The sequence below is a fragment of the Ruditapes philippinarum genome, unplaced genomic scaffold (genome assembly GCF_026571515.1).
Source record: "Ruditapes philippinarum isolate M1 unplaced genomic scaffold, ASM2657151v2 ctg9099_1_1_1_1, whole genome shotgun sequence".
In the NCBI taxonomy this organism is placed as follows: Eukaryota; Metazoa; Mollusca; class Bivalvia; order Venerida; family Veneridae; genus Ruditapes; species Ruditapes philippinarum.
The window spans coordinates 1-23,066 of record NW_026863721.1 but is presented as its reverse complement, the minus strand read 5'-3'; the positions used below and the strand labels follow the sequence as shown (position 1 = coordinate 23,066).

General features: G+C 32.7%; 1 long non-coding RNA gene across 2 annotated transcripts; it reads left to right on the top strand.

Moving 5' to 3' along the window:
• Window positions 1-12,890: 12,890 nt before the first annotated feature.
• Window positions 12,891-21,732, top strand: LOC132723129 (uncharacterized). 2 transcript variants are annotated; one of them, XR_009624700.1, is made up of 6 exons: window positions 12,891-13,313; window positions 13,876-14,044; window positions 18,995-19,119; window positions 19,445-19,528; window positions 20,227-20,371; window positions 21,173-21,732. It is a non-coding gene; the product is annotated as an uncharacterized LOC132723129 (long non-coding RNA). The 2 variants fall into 2 exon arrangements; XR_009624699.1 differs by lacking the exons at window positions 12,891-13,313; window positions 13,876-14,044 and having other exon boundaries at window positions 18,778-19,119.
• The last annotated feature ends 1,334 nt before the right edge of the window (window positions 21,733-23,066 follow it).

The window sequence follows — 23,066 nt, the reverse complement described above, 5'->3', positions numbered from 1 at the left end:
TAGTGAGTGTCTACCAAGTTTGTTCAAATAAAATCCCTGGGTTCAAAATTGGCTCAGCCCCAAGGGGTCATTGATTTTCCCTATATGCATATAGTAAAAACTTAAAAAATCTTCTTTTAAAGAACCCAAAGAGCTAGAGCTAAGATATTTTGCATGAAACATCTTCTAATGAGTGTCTACCAAGTTTGTTCAAATAAAAGCCCTGGGGTCAAAATTGGCCCCGCCCCAGGGGTTCATTGATTTTCACTATATGCATATAGTAAAAACTTAAAAAAATCTTCTTTTAAAGAACTCAAAGAGCTAGAGCTAAAATATTTAGCATGAAACATGTCCTTATGGGTGTTTACCAAGTTTGTTCAAATAAATGCCCTGGGGTCAAAATTGGCCCCGCCCGGGGGTCATTGATTTTCCTTATAAGTGTATAGCAAAAACTTCAAAAATCTTCTATGAAAAAACCCAAATAGCTAGAGTTTAGATATAAAGCATGAAACATCTTCTAGTGAGTGTCTACAAAGTTTGTTCAAATAAAAGCCCTGGGGTCAAAATTGGCCCCGCCCCTGTGTCATTGATTTTCCTTATATGTGTATAGTAAGAACATAAAAAATCTTCTTTTAAAAAACCCAATGAGCTAGAGCTTAGATATTTAGCATGAAACATCTTCTTATGGGTGTCTACCAAGTTTGTTCAAATAAAAGCCCTTCGGTTAAAATTGGCTAAAAATCAACAAAGGGCCATAATTCTGTTAAATTTGGTCGCAGCAAAAATTCCTTCCTTTACTGCCATCTACACATTAAGGTTGTTCATCCCTGGAAGTTTAAGCAAAATCTGCCATCCGGTTTAAGAGGAGTTGCGTTCACAAAATTTCTACATAGTACTATATAGTGAAAAAATCAACAAAGGGCCACAATTCTCTTAAATTTGGTCGCAGCAAAAATTCCTCCCTTTACTACCATCTACACATTAAGGTTGTTCATCCCTGGAAGTTTAAGCAAAATCTGCCAACCGGTTTAAGAGGAGTTGCGTTCACAAAATTTCTACATAGTATATATAGTGAAAAAATCAACAAAGGGCCATAATTCTGTTAAATTTGGTCGCAGCAAAAATTCCTCCCTTTACTGCCATCTACACATTAAGGTTGTTCATCCCTGGAAGTTTAAGCAAAATCTGCCATCCGGTTTAAGAGGAGTTGCGTTCACAAAATTTCTACATAGTATATAGTGAAAAAATAAACAAAGGGCCATACTTCTTTTAAATTTGGTCGCAGCAAAAATTCCTTCCTTTACTACCATCTACACATTAAGGTTGTTCATCCCTGGAAGTTTAAGCAAAATCTGCCATCCGGTTTAAAAGGAGTTACGTTCACAAGATTTTGGGATTTACGGACGGACGGACGGACGTTCTCACAGAACAGTAATTATGTGGCTACTCTTTTGTTCTCTCTATTGTTTTTTTTAGCCACGCAAAAGAAAATAGCCACATAAAAGCATTACGGAATGAATGACATCAAAGAGAAAGAACAGTTACCTATTGTCCCTCTAGCCACATAATTACTCTCCTGTGAGTGCGGACAGACGTACGGACGGACGGACACTCGGACGGACAAGTGCAACGCTGTATGCTCCCACTCTGTGGGGGCATAATAATTAATGCAAAAACATGTCTATAATCAAATTTGTCTGGGCACAAGGTAAGTTGATTTATAATATTTCCTGTCACAAGAGTTATTGTTCAGTTACACAATGTGGGCATCTGAACACACTTAGCCCTTCTTACTACTGTAATTGGTGTACAAAATCTAAGATGGGCAAAAGTTACACTGAACCCACTTTGTGAAGACAATACTAACACAATCCTTTAGTTGAGAAGGTATGTAGAGCTTGCAGACACAACATTTGTCTCTCTCCTCTATCTCAATATCAGTATCACTGTCTGACATAGGTGCTGGAGAGTCCAAAGAAATAGGTATCCCTGTCTTAGGTGTTCCAGATGTGCTAGGAACTGGTTCTTCATGCTCCTTACTCTTCCTCTGCTGCTTAGACGGAGTTTGTATGGGCTTTTCAAGTCTATTTTGAACAGTTTTCTCATATTTGGCACCCTAAGACTTCCCTTGATTTTGCAGATTAATTGTATTTCTTTCATTTAACAGATTTCCCATTATGTATGTGGAATAAATTTTTTCTTAGATCTTTGTTTGACAGTGTTAATTTGTCTCTTTGCTAAGAAAGTGACAGATTCATCATATAGAATGGTTTCTTGCGAGTCAGAGGGCTCTTTTGGTTGATGTAGTGCCTTTTCAGTTGATTTGAAACTTGTGTATCAAGTCCCTAGCTGGCACTGTTCATGATTTTCACTGGAATAAATTGATGAAGGTGCAGTGTCACTCTTTGAAATTTGAGACTCATCAAATGGATATATTCCTGATTTTTTGAAAGCTGATGTGATATTTGATGGAGAGAAAGCTTTCAAGTATGGCTTAGAAGTTAGTGAAGCAATTTCATATTTGGTGATGTATACACCCGGGTTATTCTGCAAATACTGCTGACACTCAGTGTAGTAGAAGGCTTTGAATGGGCCATAAACACCAGCATCCAGTGGTTGTGTGAGATGACTGGTATGTGGGGGAAGTACAAAGAGGATCACATTCCTCCGTCTAGGCCACTCATTCAAAGTCAACGATAAATGACTTTTGTGCCCATCATATAGGATCAATGTGGCTGGTCTATCTGAAGAGACAGAATCAAGGTTACAGTGCTTTGCAAGATGTTTCGTGACATAATCTTCAAAAAATTCACCATTCACTCAACCACTATCCGACATTGTACCATCTGCTCCAGGTTGAGCACCTTCCATGAACTAAATTAAGAAAATTGAGAATTAAACCTTTTCCCAGGGAATATATAAAAAGGAGGCATATGATTTCCAAGGGCATTTGCTCCTCCTATTATTGTTATACGAGGGTTGTTCAAAAAGTAATAGGACTGAGAATCATGCATATTTATATTTCATCCAGTTAAGAATATTTTCATATGTATAGGGATCGTAAAATGTTTCCTACAATTTATGCATAAGTTTATTAATTTATTGTGATGAACGCACGTTTCCTGTGATATTGAATAACCATGGTAACACGCACCCGGAGCAGCACATAAAAATATAGTTATTAAAGCCAAAATGTACTTCTAATTTATTCATAATTTATACTTTGTTTGTCCATATATTCCACCAGCACATTTATTTTTATTGAAGTGACATTATATCCAAATTTGACGTCATTCGGGCATGAAATGGCATAATTATTTAGTTTTGAACAGCTGTGGTCATGGCGTTAAATATAGAAATACGGCACTCGGTAACAAACAGAAATTCATGCGATCGTTAAATTGTGTCAACAAATTGACAATATTCTTTCAGATACATACAAAATGATAAAATTAAGACAGTAAAAAATATCCTGTCATCAGGACACTTTTTTCCAGCTAGTGTAATCAATTTAAAAACGGCGAATACAAAATCTCTAACAGGAAAGTGTGAGGATGAAAGCTGAAAATTGACGAGACGTTAGTGACGTCAATTGCAAAAGCGCTGTAAATGGATCGACGGTAAACTGTACGCGGACAGTCCGGCACTTTTTATGTATGCCTTGGGTCTGCTTATTCAGTTCTCATCAAAAGATTGTATATAAGACGTTTCTATCAAACACTTTTTTATTGTATCTCATTAGATATACTTTGTTTTAATAAATTAATATTATAATGATTAACGGTAATGATTAGTAGTATTTTCCCCTAATTTTGTTTTAATAAATGATACTTTTCAATTGATAGATATTGTTACATTGTATTTTACTGTATATAACTATGTTGTTTTAAAAACGTACGATGACATACATGGGGAAATTAATTAATAATGTAAATCGCTTTTGCATCAGCATTTTAAGTCCATGCTTGTTGAGTTCTCAGTTTACTCAAAATATTCAAGAATAGTTGTTTATGTTTTCTTCAGAGGCACCTTTAGCTCTGGCCAAATCAAGCTTTTGAGGCTTGACAGCTTTCAAGTCTGGGTTTCTTTTCATGAAACTATAGTACCACACAGTACTTACACCATCCTTCGCAATAACTTTCTTCCCCATTGACCTGGCATAGTCAGCAGCCATAAATCGTATGTTGGTCATGGTGTATCCATATCCGACACTGGCCATATACTTTATATGCTGTGCTAATTTGTCCTTCTCCAGAGAAGACAATAGAGTCTGGTACAGGACGTGCCTCAAGGGTGACATTATGTCTAGTCCTGTCTCTCAAAGTAGACTCCGGGACATGGTACACTCTAGATGCCCGATAAACAGACATGCCATTTGAAACACAAGCTGCATAGAAAAGATAAAAAAAAAGATAAGATAAGATAAGTTTTATTTCAAGTCGGCAAGTTTTCAACAGTACAACATAAGCTCTAGGAGCTTTTATAACCGACTGTATATAACATAAAGTATAAGATCAACAAAGATAAAACAGCTACAATAAAAATTGATTAGACATGATGTATACATAAAAATAGTCCTTTTTAGATATTTTTATAAAAATGAATCAGATGCTAAAAAGCTAAAATGATAGTTTACCCAATTCTACGTCACTAGCTTGTATATTAAACTATGCTTAAAATGTCTAGTATCTAAAAAAAATACTTAAAGTTCAATAATAAACCGATTAAACAATTAAAAATTTAATTAATAGTTAAATAAATAAATAATAAATAAATAAAAATACTAAAAAAAAACGTACAGTTTTTCTTTTTATATATATAATTTAAATATGAAAGCCTATGGGTTATCAGACAAATACACAAAGACAGAAGGGATCATACATGTAAGTCAACAGTTAACAGCTAGCTTGAGTCATGCTGGAGAGATAAGCAAAAAAAAAAAAAAAAAAAAAAAAAAAAAAAGATCACAAATAAAGCAACATCCTATCTAGAAACTAAATGATGATATTAACATAAGCAGGAATCATGCAGGGAAGAAAAGCAAAAACACATTTAAAGCAAAAAAGAAACTAAATAATAAATGAGACCAATAAAATGTTCATACCCAGAAAAATAAACAAAAGTGAAGTAAATAAAGAAATAGAAGTTAGCTGCAAGCAATACATTTACACTGTTTACCATTCCAGGATGAAATTAACTTTTTAAACTGAGCAAAATTTGATCATTTTCTAAAATTGTCAGGTAGAGTATTCCATAAAGCAGGTGCAGCATACCTGAAAGATTTTTTTTACCAGTAGTTGTAGTTCTTACTTGCGGGATCTGCAAAATATTTGAATATTTAAAATTTATACCAGATGTTTTCTTGACAATAAGGTCAGACAGAACAGCAGGAGACATATCATGAAATTTTTTAAAAGTTTCAATGGCCATAGCCCTCATTCTTCTTATTTTTAGAGTTGGTATATTAACTTTTATCAGCATATCATTATAACTTGAATTAAAGTCATTATAGACAAATCTAAGTAAGGCCCCCACGATTACACGTTTAAACGGATTCGTTTCGATTTTCATTCATAAACGTTTACGATATTGTTTACCGTTTAATCGAAATGACTGTATTGTCTGACAAAATTTCTTAATCATTGCCTGTAATCATGGATTCTAGTGGTTTATTCCAAAGAAACAAACAGAAAATGGGTGTTTACAACCCTCCACACAGCATTATGGGGTTACAATGCAAAAAATGTGTGCTGACTCAATTGTGATGAGCCCTGCACATTCTTTATTTGTACATGTATTAAAAATAGAAAGAAAGACATCATTTGGCGACTCAGCTACATGGTGTGTATAGTACCTAGAGGTATACCACCGTTTAAACGGTATCGTTTCGGTTATTAGCAATCGTGTAAACGTTTACAAAAAATTGTAAACGTGGGAGCCTTAAATCTAAGTGCTCTTTCTTGTAGTTTTTCCATCTTTTTAGTATTATTTTCTGAACAGAAATGCCATGACATAGGACAAAAATTAAAATTAGACAATATAAAAGTATGAAAGACTGTTAACCTATTTGTTTGATTTAAATTGTGACCTATTCTTTTGAGGATGTTTAACTGATTAGCAGCTTTTTTACATATATTGCTTATATGGAAATAAAATTTAATTGTTGGTCAATGTCAATGCCAAGGAGTTTTACAATTTCGTCACATGTTATTTCACTTAAATTAATTTTGAAAGCTGGGGATTTAGTGAAAGTTTTCTTCCCTACAGCAATAGCTTGAAATTTATCAGGGTTAGCTTGCATTTTATTAAAATGAAACCAATTTATAAGATAGTTACTTTCTTGTTCTAAGGTACATATAAGTTCATCAAAATGTTTAGTACGAAAAGAAAGGGTATTGTCATCTGCATATATAGTTATATAAAGTACATTTTTTTATAAAGAAAAATATGTCATTTATGAAAATATGAAACAGTAGAGGGCACAGGATTGATCCTTGAGGGACACCTTTGGATATATTAGCCCATGAACTTACAATATTGCCTATTTTTATTTGCTGTTTCCTGTTTGACAGATAATACTGCATGAGGTTGGTGGCAGGGCCTGATAAGCCATATGCTCTTAACTTATCTAAAAGAATGTCATGTGGCAGACAATCTAATAAATGCCTTAGATAAGTCCATCAAAATTGCTGCCACATATTCATTGTTGTCCAGGGCCTGTCTCCAGTCCTCAAGCAGTCTTAACCCATAACTTCATGAGCATTTTGTGAAAAATGGCTGTTTTCATTGAAAAGTCTCCCGTTACAAGTTCAAATTGCTATAATACTATATAAACTGCTTCAACGCTAATCAAACTTGGCACAAATGTTGACTGGACCATTGCCCTTGCAACAACATGCTCAGGCTTAAATTTTTTGTTACCATTGCCACGAGGGGACATCTCAAAATTGCCAAAAATCACTATTTTGCATTGATTTTTTCCATCAAAATTGATTTCAAAGTGCTGCAACTTCTCAATGGATTGAGATAGAGTCAAATGCTTTTCACCGTTGGTTACACGTTACCTTATGATCAATCTGGGGTCATTTATATAGCCTCTCACAAGTCCAAAATTTTCTTGGCGATGAGGGGGACTCCGCCCCCCTTCAAACCCCCCAAACAGAAGGGAGCACATCCCCCTTCTGGCAAGCCCCTGATGTATCTTTTGGTTGGGGGGCCGCGCCGAAAAAGAGCTCACTTTTTTTAACAACATTTCTCAAACAAAAACAAGTGTTGGGGCCTAAATAAGGCATTTTTTCACCATTTGAGACAACAAAAAGGGCGGGGGTGAAAAAGGCGTTAAAAGGCGTGTATATAACGTAATGGGTTAACAGAGTAGTTTGACACCCATGGCTCTCTTTTAAAAGGCTTTCCTTGTCATATGGCTGTTTAAGCCTGCTTTGGGTCCCCTGAAAAAAAAAAAATATGGTATGGTATAGGTTTTGGAGTTAGGCAACAACAACAAATGGAGTCCTGTCAGCAGACGGAAGTTGTCAATCTTAAAATGGAGGAAAGTTACCAAAGAATACACATTTTTTGTGAATGAAATAGTTAAAGTTTTGCATATTCAAGGTAAAATTTGTGATTTACTTATCTTAAGTCGGTTCATTACTGTAAAATGTTACTCAAAACAGGGGGATACTAATCGACGGTCTCCGGCCTCCGGTCTTCGACGGTCCCCGGTCTCCAAAGACTGTCGAAGACCGCCAATTGTAGGAGACCGTCGATTAGTAGGTTATTACACAAATCGACGGTCTTCAGATTATATACGTAATAAAATTTGAAAGACAGAATGACGAATAGGCAATAACACTTTTATTTTCAGTGATACTGTACAGTATATATCCCAAACATATAAATTATTAAAATCTTTACTGTACTGTAGAGTTCTGGGGCTGTAAATTTAAACTAAAAGTTGGGTATCTTGTAAATGTGTGAACCTAATTTGGTTGTTACAATTTATTCAATATGTTTTCTTCATAAGATAAAAAAAGAGATTTTATTCAAAAAACAATCCTGCATCATGTAGTATTGTACGCCGAGCTATGGTATAATTTCACGCAAACCACTCTTGTTTATCCGGACTATCTATAGCTCCAGCCATGCACATCAATATGTGATTAGCGAATTTTACACAATGGCTATTTAAAACAATATCATCGGTCTTGAAAATGGACATATAACGTTGAGGTTTGTTGATGTTGATTTGAATTTGCCATATCAAAGATATCAACTTGAAACTTCATATGTGGATAGATTTTACTGAGGAGGGATGCAGCACACAAGAATGATAACCTACCCTGCATTATTTTTCAATAGTTGCCCTTTGTTATATTCAGCCATCAGTATTCACATAGGTTTCAAATCTGTAATCACTATAGCCATCAGTTTTCATTACCAAAAGACCTCTTAAAATGGAATTATTCTGCTCTACTACATATACATTCTTCCAATGAGCAAACACATTCGCGGGGGATGGCCATGTTGACATGGCTCTTGTTGCCCTTTGTTATTTTTCAATATTAATTTTTGTCCAGAGCATAACTCAAAAAGCCTTTGAGATATCAACATGAAACTTCATGCCCTTTCATACTTATTTTTTCACCTGACTGACCTGAGTGGAGCATAACTCAAAAAGTGTTTGAGATATCAACATGAAATGTCATAGGTGGATAGTTCTTATTGAGGAGGAATGCTGTGGCCAAGAATGATAACTCTTTGCTATATAATTTTTGAGTTATTACCCTTTGTTCTTTTTCATGCTATTTTGTCCGGAGCTTATCTCAAAAGTATTTGAGGTATCACTTGAAACTTCATAGGTGGATGGATCTCATTGAGGAGAAGTGCAGTGCACAAGAATGATAACTCTACCCTTCATAATTTTTGAGTTATTGCCCTTTGTTATTTTTCAAAATTAGTTTTTGTCCAGAGCATAACTCTAAAAGCCTTTGAGATATCAACATGAAACTTCATAGGTGCATAGATCTCATTCAGGAGGTGTGCAGTGCACAAGAATGATAACTCTACCTTTCATAATTTTTGAGTTATTGCCCTTTGTTATTTTTCATACTTAACTTTTCACCTGAGTGGAGCATAACTCAAAAAGTGTTTGAGATATCAACATGAAATGTCATAGGTGGATAGTTCTTATTGAGGAGGAATGCTGTGGCCAAGAATGATAACTCTTTGCTATATAATTTTTGAGTTATTACCCTTTGTTCTTTTTCATGCTATTTTGTCCGGAGCTTATCTCAAAAGTATTTGAGGTATCACTTGAAACTTCATAGGTGGATGGATCTCATTGAGGAGAAGTGCAGTGCACAAGAATGATAACTCTACCCTTCATAATTTTTGAGTTATTGCCCTTTGTTATTTTTCAAAATTAGTTTTTGTCCAGAGCATAACTCTAAAAGCCTTTGAGATATCAACATGAAACTTCATAGGTGCATAGATCTCATTCAGGAGGTGTGCAGTGCACAAGAATGATAACTCTACCTTTCATAATTTTTGAGTTATTGCCCTTTGTTATTTTTCATACTTAACTTTTCACCTGAGTGGAGCATAACTCAAAAGTGTTTGAGATGTCAACATGAAATGTCATAGGTGGATAGATCTTATTGAGGAAGAATGCTGTGCACAAGAATGAAAACTCTTCCCTATACAATTTTTGAGTTATTGCCCTTGTTCTTTTTCATACTATTTTGTCCGGAGCTTATCTCAAAAAGTATTTGAGGTATCAACTTGAAACTTCAAAGGTGAATGGATCTCATTGTAAACTAATAACACATGTTTGTTTTCAAATCTAAATTTATAAAGGGTGGTTCTGGACAAAATATGTTAAAAAACTCAACCCTTTTCATATGCTTAATTGCACAAATGTAAAAAATCAGCAGAAAAGTCTTTTATTTCTATACTCTGTGATCATGATTTCAAAAGCGTCTGAAAATACCGTTCCAACACTGAAGTGGAATGAATCCAAACACTATAGATTGTTCATTATTTTCAGATTCCAGCGAAAGCGACAGCAATGAGTCCAGTCTGAAAAGAAAAGGGAATATCAATACATAATCTTGGCCTAAAATAATATATCGTTTGCTTCTTCTACAAATACCCGATTTGATTTTCTTTAGACAAGGCGTTAGCCTATAAAAGTGCAAGCACTTATTTTGAGAAGGCTCCACATCTCAGCAGACACTAGAGATACAAGGGAGCTCGTGAACCAGCTCTTATTGAATAGATCCCTTGGTTCTTTTACATGCCCAGTGTATATCACTGATACATGCAATTATTACCTGGGCTTAGTACCATTATACCTCTAGGTAGGTAGAAAACACTGTTTATGAAAAATCACAAGGGCGTTAAACAGGATTGAACCAGGAACCTTGAGAGTCAAAGTCAGTGGTGTAACCAACTGAGCTATTGCTCCACCATACCAACAAAAGGCAGAGCTACGCCTAAAAAGCTTTCCAGCCACAATATTTTTCAATACTAAACCAGGAAACAGTGTCAAGTAGAAGCACATCTGTCTGTCTTATGGTTTTTAATTGTAAATAAACAAGGCTTGGATTCACGAGTAAAACTGAAAATGTGATTTTAATCTCTATACAGATCCCAAATATCATTTAAAATTTCTTGTCTAAAAATTCTTTAAATTATTAACTAAACAAATTTCAGAAAAGAGGGGACGTCCAATTGGATGGCGCAAAAAAACATCAGAAAGTTGTGAATCAAGACCAAAAAGAGGTATATTACATTTTAACACCTGAAATTTACTTTAAGATTTTTTTTTTATTTAACACGTTATACAGAGCAGTTTTTGTTGAATTAAAATACTGTAGTGCCCCACACTCTCTTCCTCTTGTGTGTGTATTTTATTTTACATGTTATATAGAGCAGTTTTTGTTGAATTAAAATACTGTAGTGGCCCACACTCTCTTCCTCTTGTGTGTGTATGTACCCCCAGGACTTTCCCCCATTTTTATAAAGCAGTATTTTGATTCAGTACAAAGCATATCGACGATACATCGATATCTGATTTTTAACTGGTCAGGGCCCGATGGTCGGCCGGAAAGACTGCATTAAAATAATTAATAACTAGAAATGTGTCCATAGGTCACGGGTGCCCCCACACTCCACCTATTTGTAAATCTTATGTCTCTAGGTCAAATAATTTTTTTTTGGCTACATGTGCCCAAGTTTAAAACTAAAAATCTTTTATAAAGTAAAGGGCAAATACTACAAATATTGAATAAATCTACAAGGAAACCCCAAGGTACATAAGTACACATGCTGACCAACATTTTTGAGTTGCGTGCAACACAAGTTAAATATTGTAAATTTTTACTAAGTCAAGGGCAATAACTCTAAAAATATCCACATGAAAATACCCAGGTGCACAACTACACATGCTGAGCAACATTCTTGTAAGGTTTCAAGACTCTAGGTCAAATACTTTTTTAGTTACATGCGACACAGTTGAAAATTGAAAATTTTTACTTAGTCAAGGGCAATAACTCTAAAATATCCACACGAAAATACCCAGGTGCACAACTACACATGCTGAGCAACATTCATGTAAGGTTTCATGACTATAGGTCAAATACTTTTTGAGCTAAGTGCGACACAAAAAGGGAACTGACGGATGGACAAGGGTAAATCTAAATGGGGGCACAAAAATTATCAAATTTTTAAAATGTGAATCGATTATTGATCAGCAGAAAATTTGAAAGATACATGACAGCCAGTTTTACTCTATGGTCTGTGTATATTTAAGGAAGTTTTCATATGGACAAAGGCAAAATTAAAACTGTTCAATAGAATTTTTTTAAACTTGGCATGTTAAAATATAACAAACATTTTAAACAGAACAACACAATTAAATCCCCTTCAGCAGTGAACATGAATGTGTACTTAAGACTTGACCTTTTACCAAGAATGACCTTTATATTTTTCTTTTATCTTTTTAGATTTACTAAAAAATGTTGTTTATTTCATTAGTTTTAACTATAAATGCCCTTTTTATGAAAATTTTTCAGTATTGTATAATGAATATTACTGAAGACTAAATGCTGATACGGCAAGTGTTTTGATGATGAAAATTGGAAATACAATTGTTTCTAGAAACAGAGCATATTTATATAATATAAAAACCACATAAAAATAGCATTTAAAGAAAATGAAAATTCAATGCATATTTACATTTACAGTACATTGGTATTAAAACTAAATTTACAGTACATTGGTATTAAAACTAAATTTACAGTAATTTGTAGAGCCCCTCTATCCTGTGTATGACCTTTCTCTCCACTTTCACCTGTTTTGCTCTCTAAACAAATTTTTTTCTCAGATTTTATAGTCCAGTTGTTTTAATGGGTACAATTTACTTAAATGTGCAAGGGTACTACATCAGCAATTATTCAAATAAATTGCTAAAGTTAATCAGTATTAACGTGAAGGATAAATCTAAAGAATTACTGGTAGCGTAATTACGTGCCTGGTAGCGGCCAATTACAAATACACATGGATTACTAACTAAAATTAAGGACAAAGCCATTCCTTTCGGTTTAAATTATGATTTATTTTTGTAATGGGCCTTAACAATAACTCTGGCTGACATTTAGACCAAATGCATGAATCAATAAATACTGTTATGATTTCTGCATAAATAACTTGCATAAATGTGAAAAACTATAAAAGATCGAGGTCAGATCGAATATCTATAACTAGAAGTGCCGTCAAATGTATGCTATACCGAATAATGTGCTCAAAAAGAATAAGTGAGAAAATCGACAGTTTATTAACAAAATACTGAACATCCGGTAACATGTTTAAAATAATATATTTTAAGATACCTTTTCAAGATGAAATTTAGTAATTATAAATGAAACTTTTATTAGAAATTATGAAAGATTTGGATGAGACAAAATTTCTACATCTACTCTACTGTAAGGACAGAGGCAAAGTGATTTTTTGGTATATGAACGCTCAGGTATTAGCTTTTGGTATGCAAATTAGGTGTTTCAAGGTTACAATTGAAAACAAATATGTCATAATATGTACTTCCTTATTAAAACAAATATACAATTCAAATCAATAAATAATACATAACAGTTAATGTATTAATCAACTTTGCCTCAGAAAACATATATATGAATCTGACCTCGTGTTGAGATTATATAGAACTAAATCAGAAGTATAAAAAAATGGCGGCCATGTACTATAAAATTGATTTTTTTTAATTTTCATAACAAAGAAGTGAAGATGAATAAAATTATTAGTATACTTAATTAAAACAGGTATTTTTCTAACAATTTGTTAAGTATTAAAGGCATGACAATAAGTATTTATGTAAATATGACCTCTAGTGTTAAGAATTCTTAATTATACATGTAAAAATGTGAAATGAACTAAATAAATGTAAGTAAAAATGTAACAATAATTATGGAAATTATACATGGTGCTAGCAGAGCAACAGATAAGGTGTGTATTTGCGTATTTACGCAATTAATTTTATAACATACGCAATTGATTTTTAAGAATGCGTATCAAAACCCATTTAAAAAAATAAAATACGCTATATTTTCCCCTTCAGAAAGCCACAGGTTGTTTTGAAAATTGGAAAAAAATCACCGGCCCTGAATCGCTCACCAGAAACAACTATTTTTCAGTGTTAGAAATAAATAGCTTATTTATTGATTAATGTCCATTGTAGATTTTTGATTATAGACCAGAGTTAGTTCAGGTGAGCCAAAAATGACCTAATTAATCAAATTTTTTTTTTGACTGACTGCCTTGTACTTTGCAAAGTGTCAAATTGGGTGAGGTTACTTTCTAGTGACCAAAAAATTTCTTTTTCAGCAAAGAAACAAATGTCACCAAATGAGATTTCAACGTTTTTCTGCTGTCTGAAAATGTGTGCTGTTGCACTTAGTGTAACTACTGTGGAAATGACAAGACAAACATTTCAGGAAATGAAGAAAATGGATAGATCTCAATATATTCTTAACTGGATTAGAGACCATTCAAGGTACCAATTGTATTGAGGATTAGCCTATTTCTTACTTATTATTTAGAGACTTTACAAGTATAATGTTACACTTTCAATTACCTCTAACATTTTCATTTTGAAATGTAAATATATAAAGAATAATATTCAAAATTAAGCAAATAATTCAAATGTGTTTCATGTAAAATCTGCAAAATTTAAGGTATGAAGATAGCAGAACTGCAAAAGTTCACAACTTTCTTGAGTGGTTAAAACTTAACAATATTAAAATTAAAGGGCTGCAAGCTCTGTGGTATTTTCTGATCTTTGTAATCTAAATCGTACTGTATATCTGTATGTATTTTCCTATATTAGTTTATTTTTATGTGCTATAATTCATCTTGCAAGGCACCAGAGTTTGATACATACGGAATTGTGCATAACTACAGTAGAGTTGCATCAAAAAATCTTTTATGTTCATTTTTTATGACAGCCACACTTTATCCTTGCATATCATCCTGTACGAAATTTTCTGCACGGAAATGAGGCGGAATTCAATGGCAGATTCCGCCCAGAAATTTAAATTCTCCCCCAAATATACAAGTGTTAAACCATTTGCTTTTGGCACGGATTCCGGCCGGATTCTGGGCGGAAACGGGACGGATTCTGGGCGGAATTGGGACGAAATATGCAAATGAGTTGGGGCGGAATTTTGAAGCGGAATCTTGGGGCGGAATTTTGAAGCGGAATCTCGGAGCAGAATTTCGGAACGGAATTTTGGAACGGAATTGTCAAACAAAATTCTGGGCGGAATTCTGGGACAGAATTCATCGGGGCGGAATTTTTATGAGTTTAACATGATCACATTTTTTTTGGGATAAAATTATCAATAATGTATCACATTAAATTTTCTTTCACAAAATTTAATACATATCCTTTAGTCCAAATACAGAATAGAATACCATACATTCACTATAAAACAAACAGTTTTTTTCTGTAACCTGCAGGTTTTGGTAGGTACTGGTTTTCTTAGAATCCAACACTTTGTTTTTTAGCAACTTTTTTGCTGAGAGTGTTTCAATCATAAATTTGTTTCAAATGTTTCTGGTTATTTAAATTACTATTTCTTTAATTGATGTCTGTTTTAAGTCCACTGCCTGTGTTTCCAAGAACTTCTTGTGGTTGTGCTCACCTTTAATAATAAAATTAATTATTAATTAAACAAAAATGTAGTAATGAATTATGTTTGATTGCATAATTATATGCAGTTATATTTCATTTTTTTTTGATAATATCAAATGTATCAAATATTAACAGTGCTTATGCATATTCAAAGATACTTAAAAGCTTACGCAGTATCTTATTTCAGTGCACAAGTGTTTAAGAATTGCTCTGTGTAAGAATTAATTAACTGCTTTATTTGTGACACTATTTATTACTGGTTATGTATTTTTTCAAGGAAAGATGTTGAATAGTAAAGTATTGAGATTTAAAAATATACCTTTTCAGGATTAATACTGCACATCTTTATTGAAACACCTTGCATCTCACAGTCAGCACTTAACTCCCAGTCTGAAAATATGAGTGTAAAATGTAATTTTAGATTGTTCCATTGGAAACACAACACATACATGTTAAATAATAAATGATTATGATGACCCTGTTCAGCTGTACAAAACTTCTGAATTTGTACCATTTATTCCTATTTAATCAAATTGACTTAATTTGTTTAATTTCCAGGAAATGAAAAAGATCTACTACATGCTATTAATTTATACAATACACACAATCATTATATAGAATCATTGAATAATTTATATTTTACAGTCATTAAACATGTAATAAAGATTTAAAACAATTATCAGAAAAAAACAAATGTATGAAGTTGAAAATATAAAAACAACATTGACCTCTTGTTACAAATTTTAGTTTGCTACCATTGATAGTTTGATATAAAACTTGTTTCAGCATTAATGTAACTAAAGGTTTATAATTACCTGATTATGTTGTTCATCTCCTTGTCCCATGTTTTCACACTTATTTATCATACCAATACTAAAACACTTTGCGATCTTAAACAAAAGTATATCTCCAAAATTGTTAAAATATCAAGTACTGTGATGATCCTCTGCTATTTGCACTCTTTTTGCTGACCCAGATATCTTAGAATTCAAAATTCACAACTGTATAACTGCATGGACAGGTCAATCATTATGTAAAACAGGGTAATAATTTACTCATCATCTCAACCTCCATTCATTGAATGTAACAAACATTCAAGTAACAAATAGATATATATATAGAATTTAAAAATCATTACAAATTTCTGAACAAAAAAAAATTGCAATGTCCTAGACAAATTCTGCATATGAAATTTATAATGTTATCTCTCCCCAAAATAATTCAATGGAACAGCCTGATCTGTTGGAATGACCAGTGGAGTAAATTAGTCATGCAAAGAATTTAAGATGGTGGGAAACTGCTGGTCAGTTGAGTTTTATCAGAGCTCTGATCTGTGTAGTGTAAAATCTCAGTGGATATATATTGTAGTATTTATTTACCTAAATGAAAGCAATTATTGGGCATATTGGCTGATCAATTCTATATAGATTAAAAGGGCATACTATATGAGATTATTTCATGCAATGTTTTTGTTTTGTTTTTGTTTATTTTTTTATAACAAAATCATGATTTCTTAGAGTTTAAAATGGCAAGCACACTATCTTGTCCTGTGGCTGTCCTGATATTCAAATTTAAACAGCATTCTTATTTCAATGTTGCTTTTTATAAACTTAAGCATTTTGGAGGTGAATGTTTTCAAGTTCTACACTAAGATTATTACAGTTGTTTTTCAGTACAAAAAAGATTTGCTAAATTAGTCTGACAATATATCATTTGCCACAATATTTAAAAACATTGTTTAGGCATATTTTAATGTCTAAAAAATAACCCTATTTATTCTAAAAATACACCTGTAATTATTGGTCAAGTATCATGCTTCAACAAAAATAATAAGTACAGTTGGTAAAATTTCAATGTCTGCAAGTGCAAAAACAAGAGTTAACAATTATGATTTAGACATCTTATATGTGAAATTCTGTTCAAGAAAAATGTTTAAGTATAGAATTCCGCCCATAGTGAAGACATGATTCCTTCCCAACAAAATTTCAAAGTTGAAAATTCTGTCCAAGATGAAATGTTTAAGTATAAATTCTGCTCCAAATAAAATTCCAGCCGGAATTTTTCTAGTTTTCCGCCCAGAAAAGTGAACAAAATATTTTTCTTGTGAGACGGAATGACACGGAATTTGCGTTTCCGTTCCTGGTCCGCCCAGAAATCACTGATTCCGTGTCAATTCCGTGCCAATTCCGCCCAGAATCCGTGCCAAAATTTCGTACAGGATGGCTACTTCCTTAACAAGACACCTAATTAAGAATTTTTTAAAAAAGTTGCCACGACTGGGATTTGAACTCCAGACATTTCAGGTTTGTAATCCTTATTAATTTCGAAGTATTTTGTTCAGGATAAACCTGTTGTTTAAAATTGAAGTAAATAATTTAGCGAAAATCTTCTCGCCCAAACAATCCGACATGTAGAACCTTATACTCCACTACTCAGCAGTCAGATTTATTTGTGTAGTATTCGGTAATCAACATCGCTAAAAATAGCATTTTCATTGATTAAAATCATATTCATCCGCGTAATTTGTGATTGTGCATTAGCCAACGCTACTTTTAAACTTTAAATGCGTTGTAATTTGTTGGGTACTTGTAATAAAAGAAAAATATTTCTTTCTTTTACATCGCTAGTTTTAAACTGTTTTGAGACCTACTTGTTGTTAGGTTTGTCGTGAAATTCTCATACATGTGAACTTTTTACGATGATCAAGTGGGAGATTTTTTTTCAAAAAGAGGGAGATTTTAGAATTTGCAATTAACAAAGAAGAAAGTTTTGATATCAAAAAGAGGGAGATTTCTTTAATTTGTGAAAATACCCCTTATTTTAAGAAAAATCTTTGAAAATATGACTGCTGAAAGTGGGAGTCTCCCGCTTAAAGTGGGAGAGTTCACATGTATGAATTCTGTGCCAGAGATTGAATGTCAGCATTGAATTTCCTGACTGCGTCAGAAAATACAAAAACCACTCCCACCCACATGTGTTCAAGTTCACCAGAAATGAAGATGGGAAAGCTGCGGAGGCATAAAAAAATTAATGAAGGGAAAATCTACTCATTTACAATTAATTTAAGATTTTAAATAAAGATAATGACATATTTTGAAACGAATTATAACTTTATATGCTTTGTGAATAAAAAATTAGCTGTGTCTCTATTTCCAGGGGTTATTCAATTGAAATAAAATAATTCACATTGCTTAGAATACATTCATTTTTTTAAGACTAGCTATTTGAACTGGCATTTCTTATCAGTATAATACACATTGACAATTATTAAAATTAAAACATATCGGGATATAACAATTGATATCATATATAGGCTGCATGCCAATTGAATGTCAGAAACAACTTTGACAATAGTTATTAAAACTCATTTCTGTTTTTCGTCAAGAATTAAAGAATTTTACATTTACCTAAAAAAAGACGATTGAAATAGATTTTACAGTAATCAACATCAGATACTGTAGCTTGCATAATAACAATCATCAATTGCTGCAGTGGGCACTTGCCAAAACCATAATTATGCAATTGATAACAATTAGATCTATATGTAAAGCTTGAGCACAGGAAATTTCTGTTAGCTGTACGAGATTTAAAGTGGCTCAAGCATTATAACATTTTTTTTCCATTTCTTCAAGGTATTTCAATTAAATTGAAGCTTTGAGAACATGAAGTTAATAACTACATTCAATATTAGTAGCCAAAATGCTTTTCCAGGTGTGCTTGCATTTCCATGCTGTATAAACTTAAATTAGAACCCTGCATTTAGCAATATCATTTTTTTACTTGTTCAATGTATTTTCTATTAAATTGCAGCATTGAGAACATGAAATTATCAACAACTTTCAATATTGGTAGCCAAAATGTATGCCTAAATGCTTTCCTAAGTGTGCTGGCATTTCCCCGCAGTACATACTATGAAATAAAGAAAATGTTCCTAGGTAAGTAACTTTTCTTTTCATTCTCATTAATTTGTTGTTCACAGAAAATTGATATTCAAAGACATGAAGACACACTACTACAATTGCAAAACCCGAGTATTCACAATCAGTAAATTTCTATAAATATGTTTTAATTATCGCGTTTCATATAAAGGTACGAGCCCGTGGTGAAATTTTTTATCTTCTGATAACAGTTTATTTTTAAAAGCACAAACTTCAATACGCCGGATAGGAGGTTTAACTTTGAAGAATATGAAATAATTCACAGTACTTTTAAGACTAAGACATAAAAAAATTGTATGAAGGTCTTCTGACAATTTTTTAGCTGGTAAACCATACACTAGTCCGGGGCTATGTGGATGAACAACTTTTCAGTGAAACATGCTGAGAAAATACCAAACAGTGCAAAGTGAGTTTATATATATAATTTCTTTATCTAAATAATCTAATTTTTTTTTATATTGTACTTTAATTTTATATATTGAAGCTAAAGTCTGTTATATTTGTATCTCTTGTCCCAAATGTTGATGTGACCAATTAAGAAGAGAAACTTTTTTATGATCTAGGTTACCGTAAAATTCCTAATTAATGCCCCTCCCCTCTTTAAAGGCCCCCCCCCCCCAAGCCTTTTGATGAGGAAAACAATCTACTCATCAGTGCTGAACTGAATTAAAGCCATAATTTTATTCAAATCATTCATAATCCATTTTATTTTATAGTAAACACAAATATGTTTAATATGAACTTTAAAATCTTAACACTTTTTAAAGTTATTTCCAACACTTGCTAACACTAAATGTATTTACAGTGATTTTTGGATTTAGGCAAAACTGTGTTGTAATAATAGCCCCCCTTTTGGAAAATGTTTAGCCGCCGGGGGCGTTTAATAGGAATTTTACGGTATATTGCTTTTTGCCAACTAAGAAAAGAAACTTTTTTATGATCTAGGTTAAAGTTAAGTTGAATGAAATGATTATTCTTCCTGGCTTTCTTAAATGTTTTAATCAAATAAACCTTAACTGTTGATAACAAAATTTGAAAATCTTTAACCATTTCCAGGTTAATAAAACTTTAAATGTAGTGATAAATAAAGCAATATGTATTTAGATTTCATCTGCCTTGCTGCTTAACAAAATATTCTGTTTGGGAATTGATGTGTGCAGATGCACAAAAGGAAAACATTGAACCTCCAAGTTATAGTCATTCACTGAAAATATGGAGAAGTCAACTCAACCACATTAAAATCCCTAAGGTAAGTATATGCCTTGGTAAATGTTTAAAGACAAAAAAAATTCCCCTAAGCTTGACAAATTTACAATCTGGTTACAATTAAGATAACTCCCAGACACATAGATAATCAAGTCAATTGAATAAAATAATAGTCACAGACTCTTTCTAACAAAATTTTTTGAAAATCCCCCACCCCATGTTTTTTCAATGTAACCACCAATTTTGAAACCAGGGCTTTTATTTCAACAAACTTGGTAGACAACAATAAGAAAAATTTTCATGCTTACTATCAAAACTCTAGCTGTTTGAGTCTTAATGAAGATTTACTATCAAAACTCTAGCTGTTTGAGTCTTAATGAAGATTTTTCAAGTTACCATTACATACAAATAAAGAAAATTGAAAAATGCCCGGGACAGGGCCAATTTTGATCTCAGGACTTATTTTATTGGAACAAACTGTTGCCTAATATCTTATATCTGAGCTCACTAGCTCTCAAGGTTTTTAAAAGATTTCTACAGAGTCCTGAATGGCATTAAAGTCTTTGAACAAATTTTAATAAAAAGTGAATTTGGCTTGGTTGTTTGTGAAAAGATGTTTAAAGTAAAAGATTAGTAGAGACACCTGACAAATCACAATGTTTGACAGAGCTAAAAATAAACACTAGATTATTTATCCAAATATATCAGATACACATGCTGCTTTTGCGACTTTGTAACATTGGCATAAACTCGTTCAATATCCTCTATATATGTAATGTCACCTGAATAATTTGAATTATTATATATTGCTTCTTTTATCACAGTTAGGACATTACTTTTACAGAGAACCAGGTTCAGCAAGTGCGACACATGCATTCAGCTTAAGGAAAGGATTGCAGCAACAAATGAAAAATCAGTAAGAGAGCAATTACAATGGCAGCACTCAATCCATTTAGAACAGCAAAAGTAATTACTTTACAATTGATCTCATCATACCCCATTACCTTGAATTATGATAATTAAATCGATTTAGCTTGACCAGTCATACTCAGCTTTATAAAAAACACCATGAATAGATATTGTAACAAGAGCCACAAGTTTTGTGAAAGAAATCAAATTAATCATTAAGAATATTTTCAAAAATGAAAATTGAACGTATTTGTTAAACACAAAGTCACAAAGGCCCCCAGCTCCGATTCATGCACTTTGTGTTGATTAGGAAGTGAAACAATTATGAAGCCATTGGTATTATATTGGTATAACTGAATAATGACATGTCGCTTCCGGACAGCTAATTGAATACCACACCTACACATGCTGTTCAAAATTCCCGTAAAGTTTCATAAGTCAAATACTTTTTTTTTTGAGCTATGTGTACAACTAGTTAGAAATTTGCAAATTTTTAAAAAAACCAAGGGCCAAAAACTCTACAAATATGCAATAAATTCATAGACATACAACCAGGTGAACAACTGCATATGCTGATCAACATTGCCGTACAATTTTCGAAGAACAAGGGCCATAACTATGACAACATACGTACAGATGGTTGAAAGTAATATGTACTCTATGGCATAAAAAATACAATAAGTTCTTTCAAATTCCCAAAAATTGTATAGGTTTTTTTCTTCTTTCAACAAGCAATCAGTTTTTTGTCTTTTTTCTATTTGCAGTAAGGAGCGTAAATATTACAAGCACATATCAAAAGGCAAAAAATAATTCCAACAATTACCTTAGTATAATTATGGATGCCATGGACCAAGATAAACAGCCATTCCTCGTTTGTGTGAAACACCGAAATCATTGGGGAATATTTGGAGGCTGAAAGCGAACTTAATGGGAGCAATTGTCCATGGCATTGGAGTGTACAGCTTCGTTGATGCCTTCCAATGGGCACATGGAGCTTCCTACACTTTATCGGTGCTAGTGCATATTCTTTCCCTGTTAGATTTCCTGCCTGATGTCCGCCTGATGTCCTTTATCTTCAGCTCGACAACTGTCCTGGACAAAATAAGAACAGGTTTAGCATTAAATTTGAGATCATTTCAATAAGTAGTAAAAAATATTATTTTTTTTATCATTAAAGTTAATAATACATGGTTTAAAAGTGTATATTATGCATAATTATTATTGATTCCCAGGAGAAAAGAAATTCCCAATGAATATTTTGCATCTTATAGAGTCAAACCAATGGAATTTTCCCCAATCTGTCCGGTATCGTCATCATTCCCATGGAGAAAGCACTGGTGATACATGGTGTGATTCTTTTGCAATTCAACAGTATACATTTTGTTTATAAAATCAATTATAGAATATCATTAATTAATTAAGCTACTCATTGCCTATTAAGACTTAATAAAAATTAATTCAAAACAATCATTCAATATCCTGTATTTAATAATTTATAATACATGTATGTTGAAGTGAATAATTACACTTACTGCAAATGAACTGTTCTATAAATTTTACAATTCAGACATGTACTAGGCTTTGTTGCCAAGTTGGTGGAAGCAAACATTTTCAAGAAAGTGAAAGTTTCTTTTTTAATGGTTGGACATACACATGAGGATATAGACCAACTTTTCAGCAGGTAATGTGGATTTTATATACTACTAAAAGAAAAAACAAAAACATTTTAAATGTTTTTTTTTTTTTTAATTTTTAATATCTGAATAGGCTTTCAGATGTAATTGTTACATAAAATAATTGGATATTTATTTTTAATAACGTGCAAAGTG